The sequence below is a fragment of the Arvicanthis niloticus genome, chromosome 1 (assembly GCF_011762505.2).
Source record: "Arvicanthis niloticus isolate mArvNil1 chromosome 1, mArvNil1.pat.X, whole genome shotgun sequence".
Taxonomy (NCBI): domain Eukaryota; kingdom Metazoa; phylum Chordata; class Mammalia; order Rodentia; family Muridae; genus Arvicanthis; species Arvicanthis niloticus.
In genome coordinates, this window is record NC_047658.1 from 44,628,340 (window position 1) to 44,642,332 (window position 13,993).

General features: G+C 40.5%; 1 long non-coding RNA gene across 1 annotated transcript; it reads right to left on the reverse strand.

Annotated features, from left to right (window-relative positions):
* Positions 1–5,873: 5,873 nt before the first annotated feature.
* LOC143442682 (uncharacterized) lies at positions 5,874–12,543 on the reverse strand. Its single transcript, XR_013111054.1, has 4 exons — positions 12,460–12,543; positions 9,449–9,467; positions 8,386–8,506; positions 5,874–7,974 (listed from the first exon to the last, which is right to left on the reverse strand). It is a non-coding gene; the product is annotated as an uncharacterized LOC143442682 (long non-coding RNA).
* Positions 12,544–13,993: the final 1,450 nt, after the last annotated feature.

Here is a 13,993-nt window from a genome sequence, read left to right on the forward strand (position 1 = left end):
ACATGCACTTCTTGACATCCACAAGAGTGTCTGCATTTGGTGATTGCACATGGGATGGATCCCCAGGTGGGGCCATTTCAGACAGTCCCTCTTCCAGTTTCTGCTCCACACTTTGTCTCTGTACTTGTTCCCGTGAGTATTTTGTTACTCCTTCTAAGAAGCACCAAAGCACCCACACTTTGGTCTTCCTTCTTCTTCTTGAGCTTCATGTGGTCTATATATTTTATCTTAGGTATTGTGAGCTTTTGGGCTAATATCCACTTATCAGTGAGTGCATACCATGTGTGTTCTTTTGTGATTGGGTTACCTCACTCAGGATAATATTTTCCAGTTCCATCCATTTGCCTAAGAATTTTATGAATTCATTGTTTTTAATAGCTGTGTAGTACCTCATTGTGTATATGTACCACATTTTCTGTATCGATTCCTCTGTTGAAGGACATCTAGGTTCTTTCCAGCTTCTGGCTATTATAAATAAGGCTGCTATGAACATAGTGGAGCATGTGTCCCTGTTATATGTTGGAGCATCTTTTGGGTATGCTCCCAGGAGTGGTATAGCTGGGTCCTCAGATAATACAATGTTCAATTTTCTGATAAACGACCAGACTGCTTTCCATAGTGGTTGTACCAGGTTACAATCCCACCAACAATTGAGGAGTGTTCCTCTTTCTCCACATCCTTGCAGCATCTGCTATCACTCGAGTTTTTGATCTTAACCATTCTGACTGGTGTGAAATGAAATCTCAGGGTTGTTTTGATTTGTATTTCCCTGATGACTAAGAATGTTGAACACCTTTTTAGGTGCTTTTCAACCATTCAAGGTTCCTCAGTTGAGAATTCTTTATTTAGCTCTGTACCCCATTTTTAAATCAGGTCATTTGATTGTCTAGAGTCTAATTTCTTTAATTCTTTGTATACATTGGATATTAGCCCTCTATCAGATGTAGGATTGGTAAAGATCTTTTTCCAAACTGTTGGTTGCCAATTTGTCCTATTGACAGTGTCCTTTGCTTTACAGAAGCTTTGCAGTCTTATGAGGTCCCCTTTGTCAATTCTTGATCTTATAGCATAAGCCATTGGTGTCCTGTTCAAGAACATTTCCCCTGTGCCCATGTGTTCCAGGCTTTTCCCCATTTTCTCTTCTATTAGTTCAGTGTATCTCGTTTTATGTGGAGGTCCTTGATCCACTTGGACTTGAGCTTTGTGCAAGGAGATAAGTATGGATCAATTTGCATTATTCTACATGATGACCTCCAGTTGAACCAGCACCATTTGTTGAAAATGCTGTCTTTTTTTTTTTTTTTTTTCCACTGAACGGTTTTAGCACCTTTGTCAAAGATCAAGTAACCATAGGTATGGAAATTCATTTCTGGGTCTCCAATTCTATTCCATTTATCTTCCTGCCTGTCTCTGTACCAATACCATATAATTTTTTTTTATCACTACTGCTCTGTAGTACAGCTTGATGTCAAATGGTGATTCCCCCAGAAGTTCTTTTATTGTTGAGAATAGTTTTCAATATCCTGAGTTTTTTTTTTGTTGTTGTTGTTATTCCAAATGAATGTGAGAACTGCTCTTTTTATCTCTGTGAAGAATTGAGTTGGAATTTTAACAGGGATTGCATTAAATCTGTAGATTGCTCTTGGTAAGATAGCAATTTTTACTACATTAATCCTTCCAATCCATGAGCATGGGAGATTTTTCCATCTTCTGAGATCTGCTTTGATTTCTTTCTTCAGGGATTTGAAGTTCTTGTCATACAGATCTTTCACTTGCTTGGTTAGATTTCCACCAAGGTATTTTATATTATTTGTGACTATTGTGAAGGGTGTTGTTTCCCTAATTTCTTTCTCAGCCTATTTATCCTTCTACTGATTTTTTTGCATTAATTTTATATCCAGCCACTTTTCCTAAAGTTGTTTATCAGATTTAGGAGTTCTCTGGTGGAAGTTTTGGGGTCACTTAAGTATACTATCATCTCATCTGCAAATAGTGAAATTTTGACTTCTTCCTTTCCAATTTGTATTCCCTTGACCTCCTTTTGTTGCCTAATTACTCTGGCTAGGACTTCCAGTACTATATTGAATAGGTTGGGAGACAGTGGGCAGCCTTGTCTAGTCCCTGATTTTAGTGGGATTGCTTCAAGTTTCTTACCATTTGGTTTGATGTTGGCTACTGGTTTGCTGTATATTGCTTTTACTATATTTAGGTATGGGCCTTGGGTTCCTGATCTTTCCAAGTATTGTATCATGAAGGGTTGTTGAATTTTGTCAAATGCTTTCTCAGCATCTAGTGAGATGATCTTTTTTTTTTTTTTTTTGAGTTTGTTTATATAGTGGATTACATTGATGGATTTCTGAATATTGAACTACCCCTGCATTCCTGGGATAAAGCCTACTTTAACATGATGGATGATTGTTTTGTTTTAATGTGTTCTTGGATTCAGTTTGTGAGAATTTTATTGAGTATTTTTGCATCAATATTCATAAGAGAAATTGGTCTGAAGTTCTCTTTCTTTGTTGGGTCTTTGTGTGGTTTAGGTATGACCGTAATTCTGGTTTCATACAATGAATTGGGTAATGTTCCTTCTGCTTCTATTTTGTGGAACAGTTTAAAGAGAATTGGTATTAGGTCTTCTTTGAAGGTCTGATAGAACTCTGCACTAAAACCATCTGGTCTGGGGCTTTTTTTTTTTTGTGGGGAGACTTTTAATGACTGTGTCTATTTATTTCTGGGTTATGGGACTGTGTAGATGGTTTATCCAGTCCTGATTTAATTTTGGTACCTGTTCTCTGTCTAGGAAATCATCCATTTCCAATCCAGATTTTCCAATTTTGTTGAGTATAGGCCTTTGTAGTAGGATCTGATGACTTTTTAAAATTTCCTCAGTTTCTGTTGTTATGTTACCCTTTTCAGTTCTGATTTTATTAATTTGGATACTCTCTCTCTGACCTCTGATTAGTCTGGCTAAGGGTTTATCTATCTTGTCAATTTTCTCAAAGAACCAGCTCCTGGTTTTATTGATTCTTTGTGTAGTTCTTTTTGTTTCTAATTGGTTAATTTCAGCCCTGAGTTTTATTATTTCCTGCTGACGACCCCTCTTTGGTGTGTTTGCTTCTTTTTGTTCTACAGCTTTCATGTGTGCTGTCAAGCTGCTAGTGTATGCTCTCTCCAGTTTCTTTTTGTAGGCACTTAGAGCTATGAGTTTTCCTCTTAGCACTGCTTTCATTGTGTCCCGTAAGTTTTGTTATGATGTGACTTCATTTTCATTAAATTATAGAAAGTCTTTAGTTTCTTTCTTTATTTCTTCCCTGACCAAGTTATCATTGAGTAGAGTGTTGTTCAGTTTCCATGTGTATGTGGGCTTTCCATTGTTATTGTAGTTATTGAAGACCAGTCTTAGTCCATGGTGATCTGATAGGTTGCATGGGATTATTTCAAGTTTCTTGTATCTGTTGAGGCCTGTTTTGTTATGGTCAATTTTGGAAAAGATACCGTGCAATCTGAAAGTTTGCATAGTTAATGTCATTGTAGGTGTTGGAGTTTTATTTTTTGTCTTCTTTGAGAAAGTTTTACTTCATAGCTTCAGCCTCAACCTCCAGTCACTCCCTGCCACATCCTGTTTGAAGTCTATCTGAGAGTTGGAAGAACAAAACATAGAGCCTACATTTAAATGAAGTAGACTCCTCAAGGTTCCTTCTTGTACCAATCCTGGTTTGTTACAACTTTTAAAAATCTCATTAAATTCCTCAGAATGCAAGTGCACATGAGTCCCACACCACCCCTTCAACCAGTTAACTGTTGTTCTGTGTCTTTTCTGGGGCACAGTCTCTTGATAAAGTAGTCTGCACACAGTCTCTGCACCTTGATTCTTGTCAAGATCCCACCCTTTACTTTTGGACACTTAATGTCTTTGCTAATGGAGAGAAAAATCTCTAAATGATTAGTACTATGAAGAAAGGCACCATCTCTGATGACAAACCAATAGACTCAGTTATATTTTATAGCAGGCCCCAGGATCACCTGATGCCCTCCTCTCAAGAAACCCTTTCCTTACCCTGTATATTCTTTCCTCATGTCAAGGTTTAGTCCCTTTCCTCATTTCAAGCCCTCTTGTTGTTCTCTGTGACACTATGTGACTTTAAGCACTGACTCCCAAGAACTTGGTTCTCATTCTCCTCTCTTGCTGTAGATTTTAGTAGGTAATTTCACCATGGATTTAGCTTCTATATTCAATGGTCAATGATAATCCTCAATAGTACTTCGGTACAATCTTATAATTTCACTTCTACCTGTGTGCGTGTGTTTGCATGCGTGTGTGTGTGTGTGTGTGTGTGTGTGTGTGTGCGCCTGAAAATGAAGGAGAACCCAATGTCAAGGAGACAACTGTACACTTGTCTTCTTTGCAGCACAATTTGTAAAAGCCAAGATGTGGAATCATCTGGGTGTCCATTGAAAGCTAGTCAGGATGGTATACACCTGTGCTCTCGAGTGCTTGGAAAGGGAAGGGGAGAAGATGCTGAACTATAGACTAGCCTGGACTAGACTGGAGTTGAGACTCCCACTTAAAAAAAATTGTGCACATTGGTGAGTCTGAAAGACACTATGTTCAGTGAAATAAGCCAAGGACAGGAAGATAGATATCATATCACATTCTTGGGCACATGTAGAAGCTACAGAAATTGACCTCACAGAAGTCAAAAGTGTAATGTCACACTAGAGGCAGGGAGAATGATGGAGAGGGGAGAAAAACAACTGGTAAATACGTTCAAGAACACAGTTAATATAGTCAAATAGAAAGCTTGCATTTTAGTCTTCTAGGACACAGTGGGATGACTATAACCAACAATCATATGGACTTTAAAGAGAAGGTTAAACATATTACAGTCACAAATGGCACATATTTGCTTTGATAGAAATTCTAAGTGTTCTGATTTCATCATTCACCATGTAAACATCTGCCTAAGCACTAGGTTATACTAAAACATAGACTGGTTTATGCTGATTAAAATATAACTTTTCAAAAGATGCAAAAGTGAAGGTATAATGATAACAAAAATAAAATATAACCATAATCACCACAGATAATTGGGATTGGATTGGAACAGCTCATGCATATTGGATTCTCAGCCTCTCCAGTGTGCAGGCAGCCATTGTTGGACAATCCCATGCATAATGTGTGAGCCAATGTAATAAACTCCCTCTCTAATATAGTCTATTGCTTCTGTTCCTCTTAAGAAGTCTGATTAGTGCAGGCAGATTGGACTGATGTCATTTCCAGATTATGGAACACACCTGACATTTCCTTAAAGTTTTAAATTTATGTATTTATGCATGCGTGTGCAAGGCATGACTATGTGTGGAAATCAGAGGACAAATTTTAGGTCTTCTCTTTCAACCATGTGGGTCTCAGGGATCCAACTCAGGTGATTAGACTGGGTAGCAAGTGACTTTGTGCGATGAGCATTTTACATCAGCCCTATTTTCTCCTTTTAGACTCTTAGGAGTATGATCTTAGGACCCTGATCAGTTTCCACTCAAACTGGAATTCCACACTGGCTTCTCTACTAGATTCTCATACATTTTCAGCATTGTGAGCAAAGGGGTGAGTGTGACCACCTGGGGTTTGAGGTTTTCAGTACAGTCTGGGTGAATATTTCCAAATGACAGTTGAAGGCAGGTATGATGGTGCATTGACTATAACCCAGCATAGAGGGATGGTGAAGCAAGAAAGCTGTGAGCCAAAAGCCAGTTGTGGCTATTTGGTAAGGACCCCATCTCAAAAATAAAGCATACATTCACACAACAGAATACACAATTTGAAGTAATTCTTAAAGAAAAAGAAGCCTGTCAAAAAAAAAAAAAAGAAGAAGAAGGCCCAAAATGGAGGAATCAGAGTGCTTAGAAGTACACAATATTGGGACTATATACAGTTCTAGAAAGTAAGACTTAAGAGAGTAAGACCAGATGCAAATCATGATCCAGTTCCTAAAGGCTTTGCTCACTGTGCAAAGCAGGTTGAAATTTGCCCTAAGGCATCAGTGACTTTTTGAAACTTCTGAAACTCAGGGATAAGATGCAGAATGTAAGCTGGCAGTTAGTTGATAAGCACTGTGCCAGGCAGTGTTCTGAGCGTATTGTGTGGATTAAGTCTTTTAATCCTCATGACAATCTGAGGAGGCACAAGCAACCGATACTCCTTATTTCCCAGAAGCAGACTCTGACCTTGACATTCTTTGAGAACAAGTTCCCTGTTGTCATGTGTGTCCTCAGGAGCACAGGGGCCTGGAAGGATGAATGTACGATGCAGGAACAAATGAATGACGGAGTGTCACAGGAGTCATTTTTCCCAGGAAAAGGCAATTCCACGTGTCTTGGTCATGGTTTCTATCGTTGTGAAGAGACATCATGAACAAGGCAACTCTTATAAAGGAAAACATTTAGTTGGGTCTGGCTTACAGTTCAGAGGTTACTCCAGTATCAGCATGGCATGAAGCACGGCAGAGTGCAGGCAGTCATGGTGCTGGAGAGGGCAGAAAGTTCTACATCTGGATCCTCTGGCAGCCGAAAGGAAGAATGAGCCACTAGGCCTGGCTTGAGCTTCTGAAACCTCAAAGCCCATCCCCTACCCAGTGACAGACTTCTGCCAACAAGGCCACACCTCCAAATGGTGCCAGTCTCTAGGAGCCTATAGGGGCATTTTTTATTCAAATAACCACACCAAGCATGGAAGAAGGGTTGCAGCACCCACAGGTAACATAAGTAGCTGCCCTTACTCTTCAAGCATTGAGAAGAAAAAAGGTCAAACAGAACTTTGAAAAGAAAAGAGTAAATAATCTGACAAGCTGGATGGAGTCTTGCAATTTCATTGGATGAACAACAGGACAATGTAGAGTATAAATATTAAATATTAACTTGAGAAAGGGCACTGTGGAAAATGCTACCTCTATGTGTTTGTTGTTGCTTTTGCCTCGTGACTCACTTCTTCCGCCTGAATCTATTGTCCATGCAGATTCTTTTTGAATTTGTCTGTGGCTACATGTCTAGCATCTAAGAGTTCCAAGCTTAGACTAGTTGGCAAAAAAATGTTTGCTGAGTGATAGAATGGTTTCATAGGTTTAAAAATACTGTCTATGTCATTGATTTCAGGGATTCATGAGCCGTGTAAGCATATTGATGACAACTGAGCAATTGGTTAATTTGTTTCCAGCTTTTGCTTATTTTCATATCCTTTCAGTCTTAGAATTGTAGTATCAGACATAGATCATCTCTGAGGTACTTCCCTTCAGGAAGTTTCTATTCAATGTGTTGTTATTGTATAAGTTGTCTTGTATCCTGCACACTATCTTTACAGTATCCATTGTGAGGGGAGATCGCAGCCTGAAGTACCTTAGGGGCAGAGTTCCTGAGTGGGGGCCAAAGTGGCTAGATGAGGAGACTGGTGGTCTCAACCCTTAGGCACCCAGACACCGCTGGGGACTGCAGAAAGACTGAGACAGAGTGGGCATACGAGCTGGACCAATCTTCAGTGGAGATGTGTGAGGGCTGGGTGAGAAACTCTTGGTTACAGCACTCACATGGCTGGGTCATTGCTGGCTCGGCTTGTTGCCTTCTGAACCAACCAGCAGACAGAAGACAACGGACACGGGCTCTCCTTCTCAACACGGTTTATTCAGGAACCTTGAATTACTGCAAAAGCCCCAGAGCTCTAGCTCCCAGCCTTTAAATCTCTGTGTCCTCTCCAATCAGAACCTGCCACGAAGTCATTCTTGATTGGTGCTGAGTGCATACATCACATGGCCCGATCTTACGTAATGATGAACAAGCAAAATGCATGCGCAGTAAAGCCTAGCCTACATGCCACCCAGGCTTCCTGAAATGGTTAGCCAACACGCCAGGGGAGTCTGGCACCCAGCCAGGCGCCATCTTGAGTTCCGCTCCCCACATTGGCTAGCTTGCTTAAGTTGGTGGCCTCTGTGGAAAGAACATAGACAAGTCTTCTAGTGGAAGATTAAGCAGTGGCTTGGTAGTCAAAGGTCCCCTCCACAGTTCTCCAAATACACAAGGAAGTCCATGGTTTTAAAAGGTTTATTGTCATGGTGGAATGTGGATGTGGCTGTACTTTCCCTTGTCCTCAGGGCAAGCCTGAGTTAAATAGGGAGGGAGGAGGGTCTGGGAAGGAAAGCTTAATTGGCTACGCCCTCTGGCTTTTAGGTATCTCATTAATATGGAGATCTCTTGAGGCTCTGCAGCCTGTAGTCATGCCCCTTACCTGTGGAGGGGCTGGTAGGGGTGTTGCCCTATGTGACTGAAAGGCACTGATCATTGGAGGTCTTTGGCCTCCTATCAGGAGCCTGGAGTCTGGGAGCAAGGCAGAACACCTACCTTCCCATTAGGGTCCCAGGTTCGAAGCCTGTGCTTGACCAAAGCCAAGCTATCCTTTCACGGTCCCACAATAGTCTTAGACAATGGCACTCTAGGACCAATCAATCCAGCTATGTGTGGGCTGTGGGTGAAAGCAAACAGTAAGAACTTCCTGATAGTTTTGCATGGAATTTGTGTTCAGTTTTCTTGGACACCAACTATATTGTGGAAAAAGAAAAAAATGCCCATGAATGATCCTAGCAATGCATTTATGACACTGCAGATTAAGGCTGATCCCTCTGTGGTCCTTATATGCCTGTATGATCCATGCCATCCCTTGCCATGTCCCACCTCAACATTGAACTTTAGAAGTTGCAAAGAGATGACACACATGGGGTTGCATCTATGGATGCATCCAGTCATCTGCCTTCCAGTTGGGCTCAAAGGTACTTACAAAGGGAAGGAAGAAGGCTCAGGATATTCTTTGTCTTTTAGTGCTTAGGTGGGTCTCTACAGTGGTACCCCCTCCATTGCTCATATGTTTGCTGTGCAAGACTACTATGGTACTATTTTTTTTGTTTTGTATTTATTTAGTTGTACCAACCTGGTCAAGAATATAAATTCCTTCATGCTCCCTTGGTCCCTCTAAGCCCAAGACAGCAGTAACTTCCTAATGTTGCTGAATCCCAAGTTTACCCATTGCTATTTGGAAGTTGAGCTCCTTTTCCCACCTGCATCCAATCTCTCTATGTTGAATGGTATTATTTTAGACTTCAACATCACTTTCTCAGTGTTAAAGCCAACATATGCAAAAATGGGCCAACTACTATTGGGATAATCTTTGTAAACTGCAGAAGGGGTAGTTTGACTCTAAAGCAAACTTCCCTTTAGAAACTAGGTAGTCTTAAAGTGTGGCTCATCACCTTCAGAATGACCTGAAAACTTTTATTTTAAAGTATTTATTTCTAGACTCATCTTTAACTGGTTAAGTCAGAATCCCTAAGGGTTGTAGTTGGGGAATCTCTTATGTCAACCAACTGCCTGAGAGTCTTACACAAAGTGATGTTGAAAGTCAAGGGCTTACCATATTTATCTTCTTAGAACTGTTTTGGAAAGAGAAAGAAACAGTGTTTTTATTAAGTCATTCTGGTGACCGTTTCATGTCATTTATTTCAAGAAATACCATCTGTCAAATCAAGATGTTTAGATGTTGGTTAATTTTTAAAATGTTACACTTCATGAATATCACAGACATAAACTAAGTAACGAGCAGAACTAAATATGTTACTCATATCATGAAAGAATGTCACAACCCACAAAGCAGTGGTTAGATGAAACCCAAAACCTGGGGCAAACCCAAATTTTATGCCTTTCTTTCTAGACCAATGGTGAGCAGATTTGATATTATCATTCCCTAAGGAAAATTAACCTGTGAAAAGGGTAGCATGGATTTTCATTACATTTCCAGTAAAAGTAAATCTTATGTCATTATTTCAAATACATATCACCTAACATTTCACAAAGACACAAACAGAGTGGTCTGATGGTTAAATAGAGTAATAGTTTCCCCTTAGCCCAGCTTCTTCCAAGAAGCAGCATTTGAGACAAGTCAAGACTCACATTTGGCTGTGAGTACTTTGTTTTTAGGAGAGAAGCATAAAAGAAAAGATGCAGAAAGCAAGAAAAAAGAGGCCAAGCCAAGAGAGAGTGTGCTTTGAAGTGCTTTGTAATTATGAGATTGAGGCTAGACCACTGCAAAGATAGTTCAGCAGTGCAAAACCCATACATACACTTCAGACCCATCTCCAAGTTAGACTGGAGATGGAACAAGAAGCCCATAGTTGCTCAATGGTGCATTGACTTCCCTCACTCTGAGTGTATGTATAGGCAAGAGTAGTTGAACAATAGCAAGCAATCCAGGCTGTGGTTGCATAATCATGCTAGTCATGAAAATGAGACACACCATTGAGCTGAGATACACTGGCAACAGGTATACCCATGCATAGTAGGCTGCTGTATTCATCCCTTCTATAAAATGGTAAGCTACACATGAGGAACAGCCCCAGGGACATCGGATATGTCATTTCTTATGTTCTTTAATAATTGACACTATCAAAGCAAAGGGCTGTGGGTTTTTCCAAGCTCATGAATTATAAATATTCTAACATGATAGAATTTTTCCTTTTTTTTTCTTTCTTTCTTTTTTTTTTTTTAACCTTGACTCTGTTTATGTGTGCCCACCTCTTCTCCTCCTGGCCTGATGTGAAACATTTGTCCCTTTGTGGTTAACATCTAAAACTTGGAAAGCACCCACGAAATATAAAAGCAGGTTAAAATAAATACTCAATGATGTAAAATGAACCATTGTGACTATGCCTTGGCATTGTTTATTTGGTAACTGGAGAGAGTCTTGTTGGACACTGAGCAGATTATGGAGTTGCCACAGAAAGGTCTCCGAAGCATGGGTTGCTTTTATTTCCATCTGGTGATAGTCTAAGATATAGCTGGTGCTGGCTGAGAACTACAAGATGTCTCCCCTGTGCTTTCTTAACACAAGCCCCGAGAGTCATTTCTCCCGACTCAGGATGACCTCAAAGTTATCACTGTCCTTCTCTTGCCTATTTTGCCTGCCTTCCTTAACTTCCTTATGCCTCTTCCTTTCTCCCATTACTTAACATTTGCACACACAACACATACACAACACACACACACACACACACACATACACACACACACACATACACACACACACACACACATGTTTTTCTCTCTTCTTTTGTTTTATCTTTTCCTTCTTGTCTCTGTGTCTTTGAAATGGTCCTGTTACAGGTTGAACCCAGTCTTACATATGCTCGTCAAACACTACCACTGAGCAGCTTTCTCAGCACCAAGTATAGATGTGTTTTTTATTCACAAACTCTAGCTGAGAACTGCTAGCAGTTACTTATGCTTTTGGATCTGGGTTATAACCTAGGCCTTGATCTTAGTGAGAGCATAGACCCTGGAGTTTGTCAGCCTGGGTTTGTGTCCTGCCCTTACCACTTATACACAGTATCAATTTCCCTTATCATTACTGTGAAACCTAAATGAAGTAACATAGGAAAGGCTGGGCATTGTATGAGAAACTGAAGATCCTATACATGATAAATCATTGTCCTGATTCAGTATTGTTCTCAATTTGCATTTTAATCTTAGATGTTATCTAAGAGCTTAACAATAAATGCCAAGACAAGATTACTGGGAACAGAGGAGCTGTAAATCAGTCTTGTCAGCCAGTTTGAAACTGACGATCTTTGACCCACACTGCAATAGCTGAGTGTGCAGAGACTTGCAGACAGAAACAAGTCTGAGCAGGTTTTGTTAACAACAGATACGAACAACAAAAGCAATCTTTAGAAGCCTTGAAGCAAAGCCCTCAGACTTAGCACTGTCAGCAGCTGAAATCCAGAGAGCAAGATCCCCAGACAGGAATCATTCTTTACTGAGTTTCTCAATCAGAAACAGCAACAAGGGTGTGGGGGTGTATGGTATGTGGGTGTGGTATATGTGTGTGTGTGTGTGTGTGTGGTATGGTGTGGTGTGTGTGTGTGTGTGTGTGTGTGTATGTGTGTGTGTATGTGAGTCCTGGTGTGGTGGTGGTGGTGGAGATCACATTCACTTTCCAGTCCTCCCAGGTTCGTTCCCCCAACTCTTATGACTCACGCAAAAAAGAAGAGGAGGAATAGGAAGAAGAAGAAAAAATAAGTCCAGTTTGTGTTGTCCACACACTCATTGGAGTATAGTCATATTTCCAGTGGCCAGACCCTTAAAGAAAACTGAATCTTTCTCTACCTGCAGCCCTGCCAGAAGAGGGTGGAGAGCTACACTTTGGCATCCTTATCAAAAATTTTAAGAGTTCTTTTCCATGGCTTTTTATCTAGGCTGTTACTTTTTTAGGGATGTGGGGTAGGGTAGTGGTTGTCACAGAAGCCTTCTCTGTCCCCTTTTCTCAATTATGAAAGAGGGAGACAGAGCAATCTTACCTGAACACAGATATTACAGTATTAAAATCCAAATATAGGTACATGTACAGTTAAATCTGCTCGGAAAGCTCACCTCAGATCTGTTCACAGCCAGGCCTGTTTCATCTTCCCCACCAGCCCAGGCAGCATTTCCTAACCAGCTTCTGTTCTCCAAATTCCAACTCACCCTGGCCATAGCCAACCACACAGCCACTCCCTGGCCTGACCCCACCCCCATTCCATCACTTTCTCTGTAGCCATTTCACAACCTGCCACAAACGTCCGTCCCGTGTATTTATTTGTTGCTACGCATTTCATTGCATGTCTCTGCATGAAAATGTGATTTCTCTGAAAGCCAAGGTTCTGCCTTTCTTCTTTAAAGCTGTATCGCTGGTGCTCAGAGTAGCAACCGGGAAATGTAGAATGAGTGAACACAACTGGTTTAGAGTAAATGGATCAGTGAGTGAGGGAATAAAATATTGAGCTCGACTTTGGCTTGCACTTTCCAGCTCTATCAGCAAATTGGTTTGAGCGACGCATCCTCTTCCATCTTCAGTAACTGCCTCTTCCATCTTCAGTAACTGCCATTGATTTACAAAATGTTTGTGTGTCTGATTAGGACTCTAACTGGTTCTGTAATTTTATTTTTCTATGTATCCTCTTAAAATAGGTGATGTCAGTTCTGTGAATTCAGGTCAGTGCTCTATCTCCTGAAAGGTGTTTGCATGTTATTAAACTGTACTTAACTCTCCTAAAAAGAAGCTACTTCATACATTACATCTGTAGCAAAGGGTAATGCTTCAGGACCCAGACTATTGAACCCTATGTTGCAGGGCATCTGACTGAGCTTCAGAAGACCGCAAACATAGAGACTGGGGCCATTCTTGTCAAATTCCTCTGGTTCATTGCTTTCTCAGGTGTGAGGAGGCTACAGGATGCCATTTGGGAGGCAAGAGTACTTACCCACTTACCCATCTTACTTGCCTCTAAGGCTCCTTTTGTTTGCATATCTCTCTTCCTCTCTCCCCTTTACTACCATAGACATGAATAACCCTTCCTTCCTGAGTCAGAGCGACCCCAGGTATTGTGAGTTTGATTCCTTACTTATGGTCTAACCTTCTGCCTTGTCTAACCTTCACCCCCATTTTTTTCATTAAGCTTGCTTTTCCAGGGAGTAACACTCCCTTTGTAATTCCATGTTATCTGTTGATAGATAACTTACTTTTTCCTTATCAAGAATCTAAGTGATTCCTTGACCTTGCACCCACCACTTCTAGACCAGGCTTTGCTTAGCATTTCCCTATGCATTAACTCTTTTCTGAGCATCATGAGAAATGTCCTTCATTATTTTGGAATACAACCCATTTGAACATATAAATGCATTATTGAAAGCTACACGCTTTCCTGTGCCTGCACTTTGTAAAATGCCAGTCATTAAGTACTGTCACTTTTGAACACTAGAAATGTTGCTGATGGAAAGGCAGATGAATTGCAGGTGTGAAATGCACTCAGGGTGGGGAAAGCTTTGCAAACTCGACTATATTTTAGAGAGCATATTGGAATGAAAATATTATGTATCTATCTCTATCTGTCTTTTGTTAAGTAGAATGCATTATTGAAATTCAACC